At 41.7% G+C, this 23,653-nt stretch overlaps 1 protein-coding gene across 1 annotated transcript in view; it reads right to left on the bottom strand.

Moving 5' to 3' along the window:
- Positions 1–14,776, bottom strand: part of FANCC (FA complementation group C) — a 181,869-nt gene extending 167,093 nt beyond the window's left edge. The window contains exons 1-2 of the mRNA XM_032774098.2: positions 14,699–14,776; positions 3,093–3,274 (exon numbers count right to left, since the gene is read on the bottom strand). The gene's annotated coding sequence lies outside the window, so the exon portion shown is untranslated. The remainder of the gene's footprint in view (positions 1–3,092; positions 3,275–14,698) is intronic.
- Between the last annotated feature and the right edge of the window lie 8,877 nt (positions 14,777–23,653).

The following is a 23,653-nucleotide window of genomic DNA, read 5'->3' as shown; positions in this document are numbered from 1 at the left end:
ACATGAAAAGACCTAGGTTTACAATTTATGATTAAAACTCTACTATCTACACAATATACATAGACATAAAATGTAAAAACTTAAATATCTTAGAAACAGTAGCCAATCAGTTGTTTTAATTGTCATATTTGAATTCAGCACATCAAAATACATAATAAATACCACATTTTATCTCTGAAGCAAACGACTTCTGAAAAATTGTAGACCAGTGTTATTGGGAGTGGACTACATCCACCTTGATCAAACTGGCCCTGTCAACACTGATTCTCCACTTGTGAGGTAACTCCTTTCTCTTCATGTGTCAATATATAACGCCTGCATCTGTAATTTTCACTCCATGCATCCGAAGAAGTGTTTTTTCACCCATGAAAGTTTATGCCCAAATAAATCTGTTAGTCTTTAAGGTGCCACCAGACACCTTGTTGTTTTTGCGGATACAGAATAACACGGCTATCCCCTGATTATTATCACTATATGTTTACTTCTGTTTTATATCTGTACAGAACCCTGATGAGAAAAAATGTCCAGGAAAAGATAAATGAATTGCCTTCTTCCCTAAAACCAATATTATTGCTACCACGATCCTAGAGAGAGCCTGGGAACAAAGATCAAATGATAATGATCAAAGTTGGAGGGGGGAAAAAGCCTACCATCCATCTGCAAAACATAAGAACTGTCTGAGGATGGTAAAATGGGAATGTTTTGAAGACAAGCCTCCACTAGGAACTTATTTAGATGTTTCAGGCAGGGCCCTGCTCCATTTGTCCCTGATTCTGAGACTAGAAATTGCTGCACTGCACCCCCACTCCCTGTTCCACCTGATGTAGATGATGGATGATTTCATTTATGTTGTGCCATTAAGTGGGTTGCTATCTGGGGAAGGGACAAAGCTGTTCCTGAAATTCTGGCTTATCACCACAGGGTACCCACCTCTGGTCAATGTCCATTAACCCAGTTGAACAAAGTTATTGGTAGCCTTTTTGCTCCCAATTTGAGAGAGCTTGGCTCCAGTTCATAGAATCACAGAATCATAGGATACCAGGGTTGGAAGGGACCTCAGGAGGTCATCTAGTCCAACCCCCTGCTCAAAGCAGGACCAATTCCTAACTAAATCATCCCATCCAGGGCTCTGTCTAGCCTGACCTTAAAAACCTCTAAGGAAGGGGACTCCACCACCTCCCTAGATAAGCCATTCCAGTGCTTCACCACTCTCTGAGTGAAAAAAGTTTTCCTAATATCCAACCTAAACCTCCCCCACTGCAACTTGAGACCATTGCTCCTTGTTCTCTCATCTGCTACCACTGAGAACAGTCTAGATCCATCCTCTTTGGAACCCTCTTTTAGGTAGTTGAAAGCAGCTATCAAATCCCCCCTCATTCTTCTCTTCTGCAGACTTAACAATCCCAGTTCCCTCAGCCTCTCCTCATAAGTCATGTGCTCCAACCCCCTAAACATTTCTGTTGCCCTCTGCTGGAATCTTTCCAATTTTTCCACATCAGTTCAGAGTTTTCACTCTAGACACAGCTGGTTTAGAGACCTGCAGTTACTTCTGAGGCAACAAAAAGCAACTACTGACTCAGAACTTGCATTAGCTACCACTAGCAAAGAGGTATTTTCTCCTGCTGTACTTCATGGACTTCTTCAACTTGCCATATAATCTATATTTATTTGTATAGTGTCTGGCAGCAGTCAGGATTATAAATCAACTTTTCTGATGATTCTGAAAAATCTCAGATTTCCATAAATATTCCCATTGTATCACTAAGATAAATGGGACATGAACTGTCAGAGTGTCTGATCCCAAGGACCATAGTCCAATATGCCTGTCTGAAAGATAACAAGCCCACTTTGTTTTCTTTCCAGGGAGAATCACTTAGGCCATGTGGTAACCTGCATGGAACTTGGAGGAATGAGTACAATTTTCAGGAGGCAAGAGTTTAGAGGAGGCATCAGGAAAGTCAGTCAGTCTGCACGTGACTGGAAGGCAGTTGCAGAAACTCTGTAAATAGTTCACTTAATACAGAGCAAGTTTAGATTTACAAGCATGGAGTACTTTTATATTATTATCCAGCACCTGGTATACATTGGCAGCAGTTAGTCTAGTGCAGTGGTTGCCAATCTGCGACCAGCGGACCGCTTGCAGTCCAATCAGCACACAGCTGTAACATCCTCAGGGCCATACAGGTAGTATTGAATGCAGTCCACAATAGTAAATAGGTTGAGAATCACTGGTCTAGTGAGGCCTACATCAAGGAAGAGAATGTGATTAACAGACAAACAAAGCAACACCTAGAACCAGAGCAAACAGACAGCATAGAGGACTCAGACTATTGGAAATACTGGATTTCCAGACAAAAAACCTTGCAAAAGAATGGAAGCAAGAATTGAGTCTGTATACAGAGCTGACCATGGGGGATAACACATGATAAAACAAAGATAAAGCTTTCTTACTATCTCCCTGAGGAAAAAGCACAAGTAGTAAGTGAGACTCTGTTGCCAGTAATAATGCCCAAAACTCTAAAACACATATAAGGCCTTGGCTACGCTGGCGCTTTGCAGCGCTGCAAGTTTCTCGCTCGGGGTGTGAAAAAACACACCCCTGAGTGCAGCAAGTTACAGCGCTGCAAAGCGCCAGTGTAAACAGTGCTCCAGCTCCCAGCGCTGCAAGCTAATCCCCACGGGGAGGTGGAGTACCTGCAGCGTTGGGAGAGCTCTCTCCCAGCACTGGCGCCGTGACCATACTCGCACTTCAAAGCACTGCCGCGGGAGCGCTCCTGCGGCAGCGCTTTGGAGTTTCGAGTGTAGCCAAGCCCTAATAAAAGAATTTGATGAGTACTTTGACCCCAGATACAATAAGACTGTACAGACTGGTTTTTGTTTGTTTTTACCCTAAACCAAGGAGCAGAAAACAAATAAAGCCTTTTTTCTCCTCGTTCCCTCTCACAGGACAGATACTTCTTCAGAAGGAACAATTTGAACTTAGATAAGTGTCAGAGTTTGAGGGGGATTTTGGAGAGAGGGGGTATTTTTTTAGAGTTTTTTTTGGGGGGGGAGGGCAAACCACTTGATTAGAGTAAGGGGAAATTACTTACCTGTAAACTTGGTTTCTCTGGAAGTATAATTTGACTGGATTGGGCCTCAGGTTTCCACCACGAGATTGGAAACAGAGAGATCCTGCCTTAGTTTCAACCCTTTAAACCACAAGTAGGGGTGTTTTTCGCACCAGTTAACCACTGGCTTGTCAGTGCCTTCCAGAATGTTCCCTTCCAGGTCTCTGATTAACAGAAAGCAAGAAACTCCTTAATTTATAAGCATAAATTAGTCTGAAATATAAATGACAAATAAAGTTTAGCCTTACTCTGAAAAGACGGGCAAGTATGCAACTAGATTCTGCAGGGAACCAGAGTAACAGGTAAATAATTTTCCTTTCTCTAAAAGATATATTGACTGAATTTCTACCTTGGTTATTAAATCTGGGTGGACTGATTTAAATAAGGTTATTTAAATTCCCATGTGGAAAGGCTCGATTAAAATCAACTCTTAAATAAACTCTTCCATTTGTACTCAGTAATTTTCTTTAAAAAAAAGTGTATTTTCACTGGTTGATATAAACATTAAAACATGTTGATTTACAATTAAATAGAGCCTTTACATTAGAATAGGTATATCTTAGAGTATACTATAACTATATACATTTATTTAAGCAATTATACAGCTTAATATTTTAATACTTGTATTAATTGTACATTTTTAGTATGTTAGAAAATGGTGAATAATACATTACTTATTTACTAGATAATTAATTTTTTATGCATGATTTGTGTCAAGCTGCATTAGGATGGTAACTGGAACTTAATTAAATACACAAAACAGTATATAAAATTTATATTTATTAAACAAAACAAGACCTTAATACAGTACAAGACCTATTTTGCTATATTTATAAAGCTTGACCTCAGAAGTTAGAATCTGGGAAAAAATAATCTTTCTATATATAGAAAAGCTGCCTTTGATTCAAGATTTTTGATAGAGGCTCACGGATTATAATAAAATTAGGCCATAACGTATTTTGTATTAATTCAAATGTCATTTTAAACATGTTTATTTTTAAAATATATTTATAATAAACAACAAAATAAAAATAAAACCTATTTAAGTTAAAAGAATCCGATTATATATATATTTTTAATTCATTTGTTTCTATCCACCCTGGAAGGTAAGCTCCACAAAAACATATATTCTTCAACTTACGAAGGGGCCAAAGTCATCTGAGGTTGTTTCTTCTGTCCTGTAGAATTAAAACTTCCCCCAACTCCTCCCACCAAAAAGGAAAGACTGATGGTGGAGGAAAGTTGGTGAAAAATATGCACAACCAGTAGTATGACAATATTGTCCCTGAGATCAGAACAATAATACATGACCTGCAGTGCAGGCAAGAAAAATGAAAAGGACATGCCTCCCTTTGCATTCGTACCAAGTCAACAAGTCCTATTTATACCTGTATACATTAAAATTGGTGGCAAAGGATCACTTTAAATGAGTAAAAGAACATCCTCTCCCATAACTTGGATAAGGATAGGTTCTCCAGCTATGATTTTGACCTCCACCCAGCAAGTTCAACAGCATGCATCAACTTGAGCATTGGTTCCATAGTCAAAACAATGCTCTGTTACACACTGTGAATTTAATCTAAAAGTGAAAGGATATAGTCCCTCTCTTCTAACAAGTTAGAAACACTTGATCTTTTCCTCTCATTTGTGCTATTTTTATACCCATGTAAGGCCATTGACCTCAGCTGGATTAATCCTGATTTAAACTAATGTAAGAAAGAGGAAAATCATGGCCCAAACTTTTCAGCACAAGTATGTGAAACTGAGATAAGAAACTGTCTTTTGATAATGAAATGTATGCTCATCCCAGTACAGCACCTGTGGCCTTCCAGCTTATATTAAGTCATTTCCTTCTCTCTGGAGATAAGCTCCACTCTGAAAAATATATGGAATCAAAATTTATGGGGGTTTTTTTGGTGAATTCAGATATTTTTAACAATACCTGGCTTTTATATCATGCTTTCCACTAGTATATCTCAAAGTGCTTTACAAAGGAGGTAGGTATCATCACCATCCATGTGAGGAAGTGAGGCAAAGAGAGGCAAAGTGACTTGCCCAAGGTCATCCAGGAAACCAGTGGCAGAGCTGGCAATAGAACCCAGGTCTCCCGAGGCCCAGTCTATTCACAAAACCTCCCAAGGACTTGCTCAGGGAAGAATATATCACTTAATTTCTGTATCAAGCCTGAGTTACCTGAGACTACATGCTGAATTCTAGACTTTCTGCAATATAGAAACTGATAACACAGTAGACCAGGGAAGAGATAAAACCTTCTACAGAAATTTAGGAAGGAGCCCAGAAAGTCAGTCACCATCAATCTAGGTGAAAGGGATATGTTTGCAGCAATGGTGAAAAACTGGGATGGATTAATGTAATCAATATATAATGTGAGCATATTGTCAAATGAAATCATGATCCACTAGCAGCACACTGCTGTAAGAGAATCTTGCAAAGAAGTCTCAGTCCTCCCTATTCTACACATATACACAGAATAAGATTTTCTTAGTAAAGGTTCATTTAGAACACTAAATCCACCAGCAGCAAAGGTTATTTCTGTTGCAGAATAAAAAGAACATTATATGGCACCGAGAGCAACTTTTTGTTTTAAGTTTAGAATGCCATGTGTTTTTTTACAAAATTTAATACCATTCCCTAGGAATCTGTAATTGTCCATTAATTCTTTTGAATTAAGACAAAATGTGTTTTCTTTGGGTTTCTTAAAAGAATACCTTTACAGAGAAAGATTCCAGCCAGTTACACAAACTATACAGTTAAATTTACTATACTATTAGAATTTACACAGACTATTACAATTAAATTTAGATAAGATTTTTTTACTCAGTAAGACTGGGGTCTTCATGGTAACATTCAAAGTTATTCGTTAGTAATTTTAGGAGCTTTAAATTAGTTAATTACTTCCATGTATACTCTTTATATTTCCATATTTTTAATTGTACTACAATACATGATGTTTGTAATTAGTAAGATTTTTTGACCCTTTTCTGATCATAAGGAACTGGGGAAAAACTTAAGGAAATAAAGCTGAAAAGAACTTAACCTTTCTTCATATTCTTCCCTAAAGCATTTAAAAATTTTCTCTCAGTTGTCCTCTCTATTTCATACCATTTTCCATTCCTATTGTTTGTTCCTTCCATTAATATAATATTTAAATATTTTACACAAAAGAACATCTTGTAAAACAGACAAACTAAAGAGCAACATTTCTAGCAAGGATACTATTGTTACTAAAACGTACAGTATTCAGAGATCTGTAAATGCTTCCAGTGAATAACAGTTATTTCATATGTTAATGTCCTTTCATTCCACCACATTTTTGAAGAGCTAAAACAATTTTAAGTGATCACAGAGTTTGGACTTCAGGTACTAAACTTTCACATCTGTGCTCATTGTCATAGTGATTCCATAATTTCGCAAAGATAGTCAAACTTAAATAGATCCTCAATTTTTAATTGTTTGTAATATAGATGACACCGTGACAGTAAAAAAAAAGGAAGTCTACCACTGTAAACCTGTTCATAATGTTTGAAATAGACATTACTGGCCATCTACATCAAGAATGTTTTCATATTAATGAAAGATCCACCTAAAATTACAAATACCGAATTATTTCATCACTTTTAATTTAATATAATTTTCCTGTCACAAGAGTTGCTTATACTTTTTGGCATCATCATATACAAAAGAACATTTGTATTCATTGGACCTTTCCACATTCTAAAACCATGTACAGTAACTCCTCAGAAAGTCGTCCTGGTTAACATTATTTCATTATTAGGTATCTGATCTATTAGAGAACATATTCATTTAAAGTCGTGCAATGTTCCTTTATATGGTTGTTTGGTTCGCTCCGCTCTGCCCGTCCAGCGCTCCTGCCAGGGAGCGGGATTGGGGTAAAAGAGCTTGCCCCAGTACGCCCACCCGGCATTCCATCCAGGGAGCGGGCAAGCCCCTGGACCCACTCCCTGGCAGGAGCGCCAAGCAGCTGGAATGGGGCATGCCCCCACACCCTGACTCCCACTGGAAAGCTGGGCAGGCGGAACAGGGCAAGCCCTCACTCCCCAACCCCACTCTCCGACAGAAGCGCCAGGTGGGTAGAGGGGGCAAGGCCCAGGCCCCAAACTCACTATGCCCCTGCCTCAACCAAGCTTCATAATCATCATTGGTGAGTACATTATTACATTGTTTTTTAAAATTATTTAAAACTTATACAGCATATGTTTATAATGTCTATTGTCTGGCAAAAAAAAAATTCCCTGGAACCTAACCCGCCCCCCCATTTACATTAAATCTTATGGGGAAATTGGATTTGCTTAACATCAATTTGCTTAAAAGTAGAATTTTCAACGTTAAGCAAGGAGTTACTGTGGCTCTCATATTCTAATGGAAGGGAATTCCTCATGAATTTAGGTCACTTGATCACAGATGAGAACTTTTGATATATTGTATGTGAAGTATTTGCTAGTGGTATGTTACCTAGTTTTCTTGGAGCCTCTCATATGCCAATTTAGCTGTATAACATGATAAATTTATCACAGTGTTTTGAATATTTCAATACAGTCACGTAGTTAATCTAGATTTGGAAAATAAACCTGTCTAGTAGCTCTTGAAGTAGGGAACGAGGATAGTTTTGCAGTTAAAATACAGTTCGGGGAGTCAGAAGACTTGAGTCTGATTCCCAACACAGACACAGACCTCCTGTGTGATGCTGGACAAATCATGTAATCTTCCTGTGCCTAATTTTCACCCTATCTATAAATTCAGCTACATCCATGCAACTGTACAATCTACTTAGGACTAATGTGGTTGTACAGGTGTAGCTGAGGGCATAATTTTCCCTACAGAAAACATATTACTGGTGCTGATTCATAAGATGGAAGGAATACAATTTAACTGCCAAAGCCCAGGAAGAGTTTGTGAGGCTGGCAGTTGGAAAAACATCTTGTTTCTTGAAAATGGAACAAATTTGATATGAAAACCAATGAGACATGCTGAATATGGAAGTCCATTATCAGAGATACGAACCTTGCTCTGAGACTTTTAGGGATATTTATGAAAAAAATTAGGGGGAAAATTAGGGAGGTTGCTTGGATTAGTGCAGGGTGGAAAAACTACGGCCCAAGGGCCACATCCAGCCCTCCAGATGGTTTAATTCACCCCTCAGGCTCCCACTGGGGAGTGGGGTCTGGGGTTTGTCCTGCTCCCATGCTCCAGCCAGGGAGCGGGGTTGGAGTCCACTCCATACAAGCATGACAAGGCTACCAGAAGCAGCAGCATGTCCCTCCTCCAGCTCCTATGTGGAGGGGAGGCCAGGCGGCTCTGCGCACTGCCCCATCCGCGTCACCCCCGCGGCTCCTACTGGCTGGGAACAGAGCCTTCACCTCACCCCACCTGTGCTCCAATCCCCTACCCAGCTCTGATCCACCTCCTGCCCTCCGAACACCTTGGTCCCAGCCCGGAGCACCCTCATACACCCCAAATCCCTCATCCACAGGCCCACCCCAGAGCCCGCACCTCCAGCTGGAGCCCTCCCCCTTCCCCCTACCCTTCGCACCCCAAACCCCTGCCCCAGCCCGGAGCCCCCTCCTGCACCCTGAACTCCTCATTTCTGGTCGCATCCCAGAGCCCGTACTACCATCCAGAGGCACGCACATGTATGTGGGATTGCCCTCTTCACATAGCCGCAACCTCTCTCTGCTTCCAGCCCCATCCACTTTCCCCAGAGAAACCAGGACTTCTCTTCCCTTCCCCTCTCTGAAACTAGGACCTCTCCTGCTTCCCCTCCCCATCTATGGCTAATAGGGGAGGGCATGCGGAGCCAGGAACCCTGGGCTCTCCCTCACTGGAGGTGAGTGTCAGGGGGGCAAACAGGCAGAAGGATAGGATTGGCCCTGGGATAAGTGCCATCCTATATTGCCAAGGGCCCTAAATTACCTTGGCCAGTCTCAGGCCTGGATCTCCTTCTCAGGCTAATCCTCCTCCTCTCCTCGCTCCTGTCACATTCCATCTCTCCTCTTCTGCTGCTGCCACCTCCTCCTGCCCCTCCAGCTTCTCATCCTCCACAGACTGCTCAGTGAGGATCTGGTAGAAGGCAAGCACCCAAACCACAGGCTGCATATTGCATTTTAACTGGCCTCTGGGCTGTGCTAGACTACATTAATGCGCTCTAGGCAGCTGGAGCACACCAGCAGGTCCACATGGGGAAATTTACAGCCTGTGGCTTGGGCAGTGATCCAGCACCCCAACACATTCAAAACTGCTGCACCTTGCCTATCAGTGATGCCCACTGCACAATTTTTGCACGTGGTGCAGAAGGCCCCCCACAGAAGTTTCTCTTAGGGTATGTTGGGGATGGATCATTCTGCCCCTCTGGGAAGTAGGTCACACCAGGTCCTTCAAGCCACAGCCCCAGGGAAAGAATGGGAATTCATACCAGGTCCTTCTTGGTTTCAGAAGGGATATCTGTTTCTTCTTAGCCTCAGCCCTGGGGGGAAGTGGGACAGGAGTGTCATACTCAGTCCTCCTGGCCCTTGGCAGGGTTCAGAAAGATGAGACACCAATAGTTGCAGGTGGCACTGGAGTAGGGGTCAGTGATGCTAGATGTGGTGCCTTGATGTGTCCCAGATCTGGAGGCAGCCAGTACTCAGCTATGTTGGGGAAGAAGGCACAGGGAACCAGCACATCATTCCCATCATACGCTACTGGTACTCTCAACCCAGACCTCTACTCCCTGTAGCAGTGGTGAAGCAGCCAGTCACATGTTCAGACCCCACGCTGGCTCTTCCGTCAAGGGATCTCACCAACACAACCAAGCCCTGCAAACATCCCCCTGCTAGGCCAATAAAATGGTACACACTGTGTCCAACGTGCATATGGACAGGCTGTCGGCGCTTCTGCACAGAGAGGCCGGCAGCAGAAAAGAACCCCTCAGCCACAGTGCTGTGTTGGTCAGACCCACGTACCTAATCCTCCCAGTTTTTAGTAACTGCAAAATTTGAAAATTTACGACTCATTTAGTAATTTCATAATTACCTTTTTAAAACTGGAGGATTATGGAAAATTAGGGAGGGTTGGAATCTCAGCAATATACATTTTTACAATGACACTTTTCAAAGTAGAACTATGCTTTAAGTTTCTCAGAGGAGCCTTAACTCAGAAATCCCTGACATCAGAAGGTTTAAATCTTAAGCAATGTTGAATTAATATAGAGGTATCTCTTTTCCACAGCTATTCCTCAGTATATTTATATAATATCTGTACTGCTACTCTATTTGTATTCCTGGGGATCACTGGAGCCCAATAATGAAAAAATTCTCTTTCTTCTCCATTCACCTGCAGTACTACCTCATCACAAATATAAAATGTGAATGATATTCCCACCTTCTATATTAAACATTCCTCTGAAGAGTTGCTTATAAAACACTCTGAAGATGAAAAGCACTATATAATTATTTCAGTATTAGGGACAGACTGTTCAACTCAAAGTAGAGATCATATACAGATTGTTGCTCATAGATATTCTAAAGTCAACATTCTCTTCATTAATAACTTAAGATTAAGTTAAAATTTCCTATAAAAGAACATCTGATTAATATTTTAAAATTTTGTAATGTACACAAATGTGACTGCAGGAATGAAATTTGGCAACGAATCTGTCTTTAATGAGAACCAAACAGTCAAAAATGTTTTGCATTCCTATAAATCAAACGATGATTAACCAATTTTTGGGGAGAAAGAAGGGGGTAAACGGGGACAATTTTCTACCAGGTTATGACCAAACATGCCAGTTTTCAGGAATTTTTATTCCAAAACTATGAGTGAATGAAAATATGCATTTTAATGACACATTATCAGTTTTTATTGTAGCAACATTAATATTAACAAGAGTCACTTATGCTAACACAGGTACTGGAAAGGTTTTATTGTGAAAAACAGGGTCTGGGAATACCCTCTTCAGGAAAATGTAAACTGTTTAATCTGAGATTTCACTCAAATTTATTACAGCTGTTCTACTGTTTATAAAATGTAACAAGGTCTTTACAGTCTGGGATTCTTTTACACATTTTTTAAAACAGGTTGTACTGATCAACAGAAATTTGTTTGATATCTACACGACTACAAGTTTTCTAAGATTAAAGACACTGGTTTTGGACTAGTATCATACAACAAATGTATCTAAAGGGGATTTTGATGTATGTGTAATCATCTTCAAGGGACTGGGACCACAAAACAAATTTAATGGATGATTCAGTGTAAGAAAAACTATTGCTAAAGCTTCAAATCAGACTTGCCGTCTTCTAAGATGAGTACTCAGCCATAAACATAACAGCTCTACAAATGTATGGAAACATTAAAACACACTCAGGGAAAAGGAAAGATATTATAGAATAAGAGAAAACAGAGACAACATGAGAATGATGAAAAAGAACAGATGGAACAGAGATGAAACACAAAGAAAAATAGTGTGTAACAATCAGTGCCCATGTACATACAGACATGAAAAAAACGTGCAACATGGGAAATAGAACTCTTGATTTTCTTTTCCAAAATCATAAGATTTTGTCACTAGGAAAATCTCCATTGGGGGTAGATAGTATTAGGGTTTATATCCACTTTACAAACGAACCACTAGAGGGCAAGAATTTAAGACATCTATTTCTATCCAAAAGATGACAGTAGGGAGAGATAGCTCAGTGGTTTGAGCATTGGCCTCCTAAACCCAGGGTTGTGAGTTCAATCCTTGGGCCATTTGGGGATATAGGGCAAAAATCTGTTGGATGATTTAATTAGGGATTGGTCCTGCTTTGAGCAGGGGGTTGGAGTAGATGATCTCTTGAGGTCCAACCCTGATATTCTATGAACAAATATCAGCCCATACATTACATAAAGATGGATGGGGAGAGATAGGAAAGGAGGAAAAAAATAACTGACAAGATGAAAGGGAGGAGAAGAGAGCTTCTTGTCTATCCCAAAATTTACAAGACAATGATTTTCATAGGCCTGTCACTAATTTTAAAGTTTTAAATTTATCTGAAATATGACCTGTCACTATAATGTTGTGGCACAAACAGTGTCATCCCACAAAGATCAGAAAGTGGCAACACCAATATAAGAAAAGCAAAATGTGAGTTAAACGGTACATAAAAAATTGATCCTCTATAAAACGTCTTAACAGTCACAGGTAGGAAAGCTTTACCTTCAAAAAAATAATTCAGGCATTTTTTAAGTGGCTGGAACAATAGAGGTCTGAATCATCATCAGTAAAGGAGAGGGGGAATGGCACTATATTTGCTTGCTATCTATTTTTCACGTTTTCTGGAAGGTCGATTTTTGAAATTTCATGTAGAATTGTGAATAAAAACCTCGGACAAACTTGGCTGCTTCCATTTGCCTCCATTTGTATCCCTCCATTAGCTCCCACTTCTCTCTATGTTTGATGCAATAAACTGCTTGCATTCACTTTCAATGCCCTTCACAGTCAATCCCCATCCTGCTGATCAGCTCTCATTTGCTTGAGCTGCCAGCGCTCGCCTCCCCTCAGCTCATGATGCTAGCCCACTTGTTTAGTTTTATTTGTGCTTTCTCCTATGCTATCCCTCATGCTTGGAAGGCCTTCCGCATAAACATCTGCAAAGCTACCTTGTTATCCACTTTCAAATCCCTCCCCAAAACTCTCCTTTGTCATGATGCCTGCAATATATTTGATAACCATTAGGCTGCTGGTTTGTTATGACCACTACCTATTATGCTGACAAATACTATATCATATTTTTCCTTATACTCCTGTCTGTCTGTCTTTTGTCTTATATTTCAGATTGTAAACTCCTTGGGGCAGGCACCATTTGTGGTTGTTCTGCTGTACACTGCCTAATACACTGGCATACCGTGGTCCAATAATTTCAATTTGAAAAAAAGATTAGATACGCTGTGGCAAAAGATGCATATTGACAGCTTCCGGCTTAGAGCATAGATATCTCAAAATGTCAGCTTACACAGTGCAAAAGTTAAGTTCAGATTGTGCTAGACCAGGCATAACAAAATTTCAAGTTATTTGTTCTCCTCTCAGTAAATCTTTTGGATGGGTATTTGTATGCTAAAATTGTATGCTGTTGGCATGAAGCCTAAAGCCATTTGCTATAAACTGTAAAGTGACTTTATGATTTCCACTTGACACCCTAACCTGAGGCTAGATGGTTAAGGTCACTGGTAACAGATACAGAGACTTTCACCATTTTCCTGTGAATTCAAATCCAGTCTTTGTTAGTAACTGACCGAAGCAGACCAGTTGTTTTCTGATGGTTGTGACCTATGTGAAATGAATATTTACATACATTGTCTCCATATAGTTCCTAGTATGTATATGTCAGAATCACAAGTCACCACCACGTTTGACAGTAATTGACAATCTTGTTGACTTTCTCAAAAAAGCTCAAAAATAACCAGGGCAAGCTGACTTAACTATCTTCTCTCAGCTGCAAAACAAGGACAAAATACAACAGCAGTGTAGCAAGAAGCTAGCAATGCTGTATGGCAAGCAATGTGCATTAATGAATATGAATTTATGCTGAAGTACCATGACATAAGTCACAGTGTAAACTCTTTCCATACAACTTATGCAAAATGTTACAAAAACCAGAACCAAATACAGCCCTGATATTGCTCTACTATCTATAATAGTAACAGGAATGAATTTGGTCTATAATGTCTTCCCTACCTTACAGGCAAAGTGTGAAGTTTAATTCACTGACGTTTATAAAGACCTTTGCTATGGTCAAGTGGAAGAAGTCCAAGAAACTCAAATTTTATTAGGAACTGAGTATGGGGGGAAGGAGCCGTGTTAGTCTGGATCTGTAAAAGCAGCAAAGAGTCCTGTGGCACCTTTTAGACTACAGAATACACCCACGAAAGCTCATGCTCCAATACGTCTGTTAGTCTATAAGGTGCCATAGGACTCTATGTTGCTTTTATTAGGAACTGAGTAAATCCTGGAAAAGCTAGCCCCGTGCCCTCCACCCACGTTTTCCAAGAGCTGCAAGGGGTTTAGAGATGTGATTCGCATTGACTGTTAGGGCGTCAGCAAGCTGCTGTGTAACAATTTAAAGGGCATCATCCTTTCAAGCTAGGGAGAAGCAGCCCCAGGTGCCAGTCTTGCCGCACTCGGCGCGAGATCTGTGAGACCCTGCCCCGGCTCGGGGCTGCCACACCCGCAGGGGAAACCGGGCGGCACCAAACGCTTCTCCCCAGCGCGAAGGGACCAAGCCGGAGCAGCTGAGCGACATCCTCAGGCCTGGGCGCTGCCCGGAGCGAGGTGCGGGTACGAGCGCGGGGTCCCGCCCCCAGCGCGGCGCTCGCGGCAGGCCTGGGCAGCGGCAGCAGGGCCTCGCAGCGCCCCGGACCGGAGCCACCGCGGAAGGGACCCGCACCCCTCCCCTCCCCCGCCACCGGGCCTGCATGGAGCGCAAGACACGGGCCCCGCGCTGCCCACCTGGCAGCTGCCGAGCAGCCTCTGACCTCGCCCCCCGCGGCGACGGGGGGACACGCTCCCCCTCAGCCCCGCCCCCTCCTCTTACCCCGTGGCCGCTGGGCTCGCCTCGCGCCGCGCCGCCGGTTTGGAAATTTCGCGCGTCCTGGGACGCCTGCGCTGGGGTGACGCCATGACGCCTTTCCCCCGCCCCAGTCAGCCGCGCCTAACACGCGCGCGCGAGCCTCAGGGGCGGAGCTAGGGGGAGGGGCTGCGCTGGGAGCTGACCCCCTGTAAGGGCGGGGCGGCGTGGAAGCGGGACGGAGATGGGCTCGTACGTGGGGCCTGGAGGGGAGTAGGGCGCATGGGGAGTATAGTCGGAAAGGAGCAGGGCAGGACCAGCTGGATGGGAAGGAATGTGCCATAGTAAGGCAAAACCACCATTATTTGAGAATTATCCCCCGACTTGCCCCCCACCCCCCTATGAGCTCCACACAATACTCGATCGGAGTTTGTCAGCTCTCTGGTCTGTTTGCAGCCCCCTAGCGCGCATCAGGTCGGTACGTTTCGGGTCATGGCTGTGACACTAGTTTACCATCTCCTTAACAGTTGGGCTTAACTTGGATGCTCCTAGGAATGAGGTATTCCAGTAACAAGTACTGCAACTTCAACCCAAACCGGGTGGGTTTACAACAGGTACAGGACCGACTCCAGGGTTTTTGCTGCCCCAAGCGGTGGGGAAAAAAACCCCCACAATCGGCGGGAGCTCCACCATGCCGCTTCCTTGTTTGGCGGCAATTTGGCAGCGGGTCCTTCCCTCTGAGCGGGACCAAGGGACTTGCCACAGAAGAGACTGATGTGCCGCCCCTTCCCCTTGGCCACCTCAAGCACCTGCTTGCTGAGCTGGTGCCTAGAGCTGGCCCTGAACAGGTCACACTCAATCATTTCTACTCCATAAAAATCAAGCAGTCAAAGCTGTGGTTATGTTATTTATACATTTAAAAAACATTGCACTGCCGTGTACATGCACACGCTTATGAAAGTGTTGCCGTAAAGAGCCAGATCATAGTGAAATAGTTCCCTTTATTTTAATGGAATTACACAGATGGGTAAAGCAAGATTTGAGTCTAAACATAAAACTGAGGACACAGGCTAGTTCATATGACTGTCAGTGGGATAAGGAAACTCATCTTTAAATGGCCTAGATTGTTAGTAAAGGTTGTGATTCATGTGCTGATGGTTATTCAGTAGCCTGTGTAAGATAATATCTAGCTCTTCTACTGCACTTTTCATCAGTAGATCTCAAAGAGATTTGCAATCTTTAATCCATTTTTCCTCACAATACTGCTGTGAGGTAGAGAAATGTTATCCCCATTTTACAGATCAGGAACTGAGGCACAAAGAAGCTAAGTAACTTACCTAAGATCACATAGGAAAGCTGTAGCATAGCAGACTTCGAGGTTAGTGCCTTAGCCACTGGACAAATCTTGGTAGTTTTAGTCCACTTCCTAAACAGGTGACCCTATCATACCACCAGCAGTTTTTCTAGTTTCTGATTCATAAAGGAAATCCTCAGCTTAATTTTTCCTCTTTCTTGCTTTTTCAATGTAGATTGGGTCAATCTAACTTTAAATGCCAATAGACCTTTTACCTTCCCACCTAAGCCACTTAGAAATGCAAAAATTACAGGTTCTTATTTTAATTTTCTGTTTCTATTTATGTAAAATAAGAGATACATTTTTCCTCTGGAGACTGGAATGTTGTATTGGTACACCAATGAGAAAATATGCACTAGGACTGTCTGCTGCCCCTCCTAATTTTGTACATGTATCAGGTAAAACTTCCTGTTGAATACATTAATTATGAAAGGGCCAGATTCTGCCATTCTTATTGTTGCTCTGAGTGTTATTTTGATCCTCAAGTAATCCCACTGAAACCTCTGACTCTGTACACAAGTTTAGTACTTAGGAGTTCAGCCTCTTCATCCTTTTCCATGCCATTCATATACTCACACTTTTTTCACTCTTTCACTCACTCTCCTAATTTCAGTCTAGTTATCCCCATTCACTGTTTCCTCTTAATTCTTCCTCTTTTTCCTCTCCTTCAGTCTCCCTTACAATCATTCAATTCAAAGCTCTTCTTCATCCCATCTTTCTCCCCACTGCCTGCCTCTTAACTCATCTCCCTTTATCTCTTATTCACATCCTATTCTGTCTCACCCATCTGCTCTAAACCGCGTCACACATTCATCCACTTACACACACCTGCTCAAACTCATCTAGCTATCCATTCACATCCTTGTTCCTAGCCCAACCTCAGTCAAGAATTTCTGAGCAACTTTGCACCTATATTTCCCTCTCTCTCTAAAATGTTCCTTCCCCCATCTCCTGTTGTGAAAAAATCACTGACTATATCACCCTCTTCGTCTTTCCTCCTTAACAGAGCAGTGGCATTAAATATGTCTGATCCAAAAGTCCCCTGAAGTCAGTGGAAAAACTCCAAATGACTTCAATGGGCATTGTCTTAGGCCCTGAATTTTTTAACACTTATTTGTGTCAGGTGTTTAAGATGGCTTTACATTACAGTCTGTAATTGTAAGAATACCGCTTGTAGTTAATAGTAAAAATATTACTTACCTCTTTCTCCCCTCAGAATTTAATTATTGCTAATACTAATATCTCCACCTGTTAATGTTTCTTACACTGTTTTTATATTTTTTGTCAAATCACTATTGCCAGATAAATTTAAAAGTGTTGGATTTTTAAATTTTTAGGTGCTTTTCTGGGTAGTGGCAAATTGCTTTTCAAACAAGATTACTTTCTTAACTCACTAATACAAACTGTCTGGGATGTTTCCCACATATCCAGCACATCTGGAAAACACAACACTGAGCTTTGGGTGTAATGCCCACATTCACACTGTAACTTCAATTCATAACTTGTGTCTTTAACTATTTCACTCCTTCCCTTTCTTATCAAATAAAAACACAGGAGAATTTATATTTATTTTCTATCATCGTGTTAATTTTTACTTGGATGTCAACATTTATTAACTCTTTTACTGATGATCAATTTAGCAGATGCATCCAGCTATTCTGGTACAATGGAGGGAGTTTGAGTAGGATACCATAACATTTTTCCATTTTGACCTTGATTGGTCTGATCTGAAGTTATAGCCTATGTTTCTGTAGTATGTAGCAAAAAGCTGCCTTTATTAATCAACCTATCAATTACATTATCAGTATAATCATTTTTCTTCATGTATGCCAGTATTTTTATTTTGGCTCTAATCCACACACAGCCATGTAACTAAAGATCATTACAACATGTCAGAAGTTGTTAAAATACACAAGAGAGTATAGGGAGAAGAAAATCTCATATGAGAACAGTCATGGGAATGATTATATATGAAATAGGTAAAAAATAAGAACGTATTGAAGGGAAAATGATCAGAAAAAATAATAATGGCAAATGTGAAATAGAATCACTAGAGTGTATGTGTGTATATAAAATGTGCCATTCTACTGGATGGAGAAATATAGAGAGAGGTTACCTGATAGTATGATTTTGTTTTATTAACACTCATTTGGGGTGGCCACATTACAAATGATAATGTTATGAATGAAGTATGTATGCCATCTCAAGTGAATGCCAACAGAACTTTTATACCACTATTTTACAGGGAAAAAATGTGTTTTAAAAATATTATTGGTATTGTTTTTCATATCCCTGTGCCTATAACATCAGACACCTCATTTACACATAGTCCAGCTGTCCAGGTCTCAAAGAGAAAATATAACCAATAAATCTTAGCAAAGAGTCCTGTGGCACCTTATAGACTAACAAACGTATTGGAGCATGAGCTTTTGTGGGTCAATACCCACTTCGTCGGATCACATGCATCCGACGAAGTGGGTATTGACCCACGAAAGCTCATGCTCCAATAAGTCTGTTAGTCTATAAGGTGCCATAGGACTCTTTGCTGAGTTTACAGCTCCAGACTAATGCGGCTACCCCTCTGATACTTGACAATAAATCTTAGCATCTTCTAAAAATTATCTAAAATAACATTCCTGTACATAAGAATGCCATGACTGTAAGGTCTGCTATCTTAGGATAGGATTTTCCAGATCTAGGTGCAAGTACTGGAAACCTGGGAATCTTCCCTTTCCAGTGGTTTAAAAGCTCCCATGTCTAGCTCTGCAAGTTTATGAGCTATACCAGACCTTACAATTTTCTTTGGTGCAGGACTAAATGCTCCCATCTTGGTCCTTGGTCAAGCATAATTTGGTGGGGAAAATTCACCAGGGTGGGGATAGAGGAAACATCTCTTTGGCAGGTTTTGAAAAAACATCACAGCTGTTTGAAGCTGCTCAGAGGTTTGGAATGTTAGAAGAAATAAAGCAAGAGTTAGATTAATGGACCAAAGTGCAGGTGAGGCACTCACAGGTGCATAGCAAATACAATTTATCAATGCATATATGGTATAATTCATACACGTTACAATCACCAGCTAAATAAAACATGCAGCGTTAAAGAGCCAGGACCTTGGGCTTAAAAAACAAAACAAAAACAACAGACCTCTGTCACATTAACTAATGGAGTCGCTCCAAGAGAGATCATGTGATATAGATCTGTGGTTTGTTAGGACAGTTGTTACAAGGCAATATAATCATGTGAGAAGGTCTGGTTCCATCCAGAGAGGACAGTGATGCATATATATTGACAAGTACATTAGTTGACTGATATTTATACATCATTTGGTGAAGATTTAAAATGGTATAAATATGCCATTTCTAACTGCCATTTATGCCTTTGAAAATCTTCCACTTTATGTAATGTATTTCTTCTATCTTGCATTAATACCTTCAAATGGGGTCCATTCTACAACTCCTTTCCTTCCAAGCATCACAGCTGTTTAATATCCAAACCCCTGACTCTTGTGAAGCATTCACTATTTTTCTGTGGTTTGTGTGTTCTTTCTGAATCACCTATTCTTTATTTCTGTATTTCCTATAAAATAAACCAACAATCCCTCTCAGCAGAGAGGGGTGATTTTTCTCTCTCTCTGCATAAGCTTCTGTTAATTTGTCTGAGTGTCTCTGAAATGGGAAAAGTTCACAAGCAATCTGTTTCCCAAAATCTCAATGCTGCTTCTGAGAATCATATTTCCGCAGTTTTAGTTTATTTTCAAGTTTCAGGCTTTTCTACATGCTGTGATAGTCCTGCCTAATCATCCAGGGAAACTAGGGACACTACAGTGTACTCTATAGCCAAGAGGAAAAAACTAAACTTTTTTTTCTACACAACAGAGCTGCTTGACTATGAAGATTAGTGTGTGTACATGTCTGTGTGTGTGTGTATGTATGCACGCACATTTATTATCATTGTACGTAGGAGAAAGCACTTTGTCTGACAAAGTTATAGCAGTGACTCAAACCAAACACAGAAAAATAACACAGCTATTACTGTCTGTGCAGGACTGAACTTGTTGGAGTGTGTTGGGTATTGCTCTCATTATACCATAGACTGGAATGTCATTTTTATATAGCTAGACATTGGACACCAATCCTCAGCTGGTGTAAATCCTCAGCTGGTGTAAATCAGTGTAGCTCCATTGACTTCAATGAAGCCACACCAATGGTTGTTTTTCAACAAATAAACATTGCTCTGCAGTATTTAAAACCCAAACAAGTCAGCTGTAAGAGCCAGAAAATGAAAAATACTATGAGCACAAGTGAAATTAAATGTATAGCTTTTCATTACCTATGCCGAGAGATATGCAAAAATAAAAAGTATGGAGACAAGTAAATTAGATTTTTAACATTCTTTCACTTTTAATAATCTAAGCTGGTATTAGCAAGGTAGGTAAAAGGAATTTGTTTACATCATATGGGAAGACATTTTGTGTTTCATGTCTAATAGGTGCAGCAGAAAACTCACATCCAAGGGGGGGTGGGGCGGGATTACTTATGGCAGCTTCCTCATATTGCCCTCTGGGCTGCAGCACTTCCTGGAATCTCTGTAGTGCTCTCGTGTGTCTTCCACTCTTGGCATGCCTCCTGTGCCAGGCTTTGCCAGGGGCTCTGTGGGGGCAGACTTGCAATTGTATTCCACAATGCCTGCATGAGAGGAATCCTCTCCTGGCTGGATGAGAGGCTTTTAGGGCCCCTTTATGCCACTTGCACAAAGGGGCCAGAGCAGGGGGCTTATTTTTAAATTGACAATGTCCCTTTGCACAATTGTTTATTAAATTGTATAAATAATGTGTTATGGTAATTTAAACAAGATATCTTAAGGAATTAGTTTAGGACTATATTTTTCCAATATCTTCTCTAGTGATTTCTATTTCCTGCTTCCCTTTTCCCCCTATTTCTTATTGTCTACCCACTTGAATTTTTTCTTGTAACACAGAAGTATGTATTTTGATAGTCATCTTATGCTATGTGACTATTACCTCAAACAACTTGTAGACATTCCAGTATTTGAGCTATAGGCCATCTCCTGTGTTATTCAGACATTTGGACATCAGTTTTTAAGCTTCACCTGAACACTTTTACTAGGTCTATGAGTATTTGTGTATTTTATTATTGGAGTAAAAGTATATATGGCAAAGTCATCTTCTGTGTGGGAAAACCTCAGGGGACTGGAAACTCATGGCCAGATTTTCAGCTGATGTAAATTGGTTTACCTACATTGAAATCAGCATACTATACTGATAGTACTGATTTACTGATTTACACCAAATACGGATCTGGCTTTCAGTGAGTTTTAACTCTCAGTTTCTTTGAGGCCCTCACTGAGAGGGCATGATTTGGTACCCTTCCATTCCTACCAGGGAACTAAAAGAAGACCAAAAGAAAACATGAAGCCAATGCCTCCCCTCTCTACTACTGACCACCCCCTTTCAGGGGTATGGCTAATTGTATGTTGGAAGGGAGCGGGAGACACATTCTGTAAGGTAATTTTTGTGCAGTTATTTTTTGTGGTTCAAGGAACAGTGGTCATTCCTCCTCCCACTGAGCTCAGTAAGTGCAAGTCTCTGACAGAGGAGCTTCTGTGGAATTCTGAAGAATTTGGCCTGCAGTATTGCAGGGGTATTTGGTGATCATTATAACATATTTCAATAGTTCTCTTGTCCTTTATTCAAACTGTGTCCCAAATGTTTTGCAGTCCTTTATAACACTTATGTTTACCTTTATTAAACTAGTGATTTACTTTTATATCACATCCTTACCAACTAGCCAAATGTTTGTTCAGTCTTCATTATGTAACCCTTCTGCCCCTCTGAGTTGGCAGCAACAAGGGCCAGGTTCAGTATCCAGGGGTTCCGTTTCAATAACACAAGGCATAACCGGCTCGAGCCCCCACCCAGTGACCTGGGACACTTACATACCACACCCTCCTGGGCGCCTCTAGGAGGCAATACTTCCCCTCTCGCAAGCACGGAGTCTGAGTGTAGCGAAATCTTTTTAATAAAGGAAGGAATCAATGCGGCATCCCATTGGAGAAACACCACAAACAGAGTTATAACACAAACCATAACCACCCCCCCAAGTACATTTGGCAATGTCCTTTTCCCCTTAGGGTCTTAAGTCCAATCACTCCAAAGTCCAACAACCCAAAAGTCTCTGGTCAATGCCACCCCAGAATTCAAGAGTCTATCTGTAGAGGTCCCTCCCCCCAGCCTGGGTGAAAGGGGCACCTTACGTGGTCCAGGGCCAGCTGCCCTGCCTCTCCGTGGGTTCTGCTTCCGCCTTCTCCACGAACTGCTCCGCCTTACCAGCCGCTCCACTCTGCTCCTCCGGCCGTCCTCACAAACTGCTCCGCTCCACCAGCTGCCTCGTGAGCTGCTCCAGTTGTCCCAGCAAACTGCTCGGCTCCGCTCGCTCTGTGGGCTGCTCCACACGCCCCACAGCTACTCCGCTCTGCCAGCCGCTCCACTCCACCAGCTGTCCTGTGGTCCGCTCCAGCCATCCCCATAAACTGCTCCACTCCGCCAGCTGCTCTGTTCCACAGTATAGCTTCAGGCTCCCCCACTAGTTAGCACAGTACTCAGTGCTCCCAGCTCAGTAATTTCAGCTCTTTTGTGATTTCAGCTCTTAGTGATCTCAGCACATAGTAGGGGAGACCAGTGCTAGTGCACCATTAGCCCAAAGTGAGTTCAGCTCAGCAACCTGTATCTAGAGTCTTAAGGGAATAAAAAATCAACTCTGACATTCCACAGTGGAGAGAGGAGGGGGTGCAACTGGTGCTTCTAGCTCCACAAGGAGCCTGCACCACCAGGCACAAATACCTGTCCCCAACCTCTCTCTCTTCACAGGGTTTTGGAACCCATGTCCCTTGTCTAGCAAGTACCACCCAACTGAGGTTGAGTCATTTCTGTCACAAAGCAGTCCCACAGCTCGGCAGTCTGGGATGGGGTAGGCGTGCCTATGCAAATATTTGAGATTTCGCATTCCAGACATTCTTTCCACACTTCCCATACTTCACCACCAGATGTCAGGGTACAGCTCATCCTGACTCTGCTTACAATTATTTGGCTGCTTGTCTATCTTTTCAATTTTCTGTACATGGATTGTGAGATGAGCTGAAATATTCAGTTCAAATACTGATTATATTTCTACTATCACAAACTCCCTTGTGTAATCATACTGTGAAAATACTTCTTGTTCCTGTACCTCTCACCATTCTCAGCAGGTGCCACAGAGAAAACATGAGTGAAGGTAATCACTCCCAAGATACTGAGGAAAGCAAAAAGACATATAAACATTCCCTAACTCCCTGCTGTTGCGAGATGGTAGTGTACTGGGAGACTTTGGCAAACCAGTAAAGTGCCTGAAACCACTATGGCTTATTGTTAAAGGCAGCCTAGTCAGCAAACTGTAAATTGGCCATTCAGCAGTCTCAGCTTGATCAAGGCGGGGGGGGGAGGGACGAGTTTTGGGATGCCACAGAAAGGGCAGCTTGACCCCCGCATCATTCCTGATAAGAATTGTGTTGAAGTTGCTGATACATGCATTTTAAAAGAGCACGATGTACCCCGGGAATGTCTATTGAGGTCT

This window comes from Chelonoidis abingdonii, chromosome 6 (genome assembly GCF_003597395.2).
Source record: "Chelonoidis abingdonii isolate Lonesome George chromosome 6, CheloAbing_2.0, whole genome shotgun sequence".
In the NCBI taxonomy this organism is placed as follows: domain Eukaryota; kingdom Metazoa; phylum Chordata; order Testudines; family Testudinidae; genus Chelonoidis; species Chelonoidis abingdonii.
The sequence above is the reverse complement of the archived record's forward strand: the minus strand, read 5'-3'. Positions and strand labels throughout refer to the sequence as shown.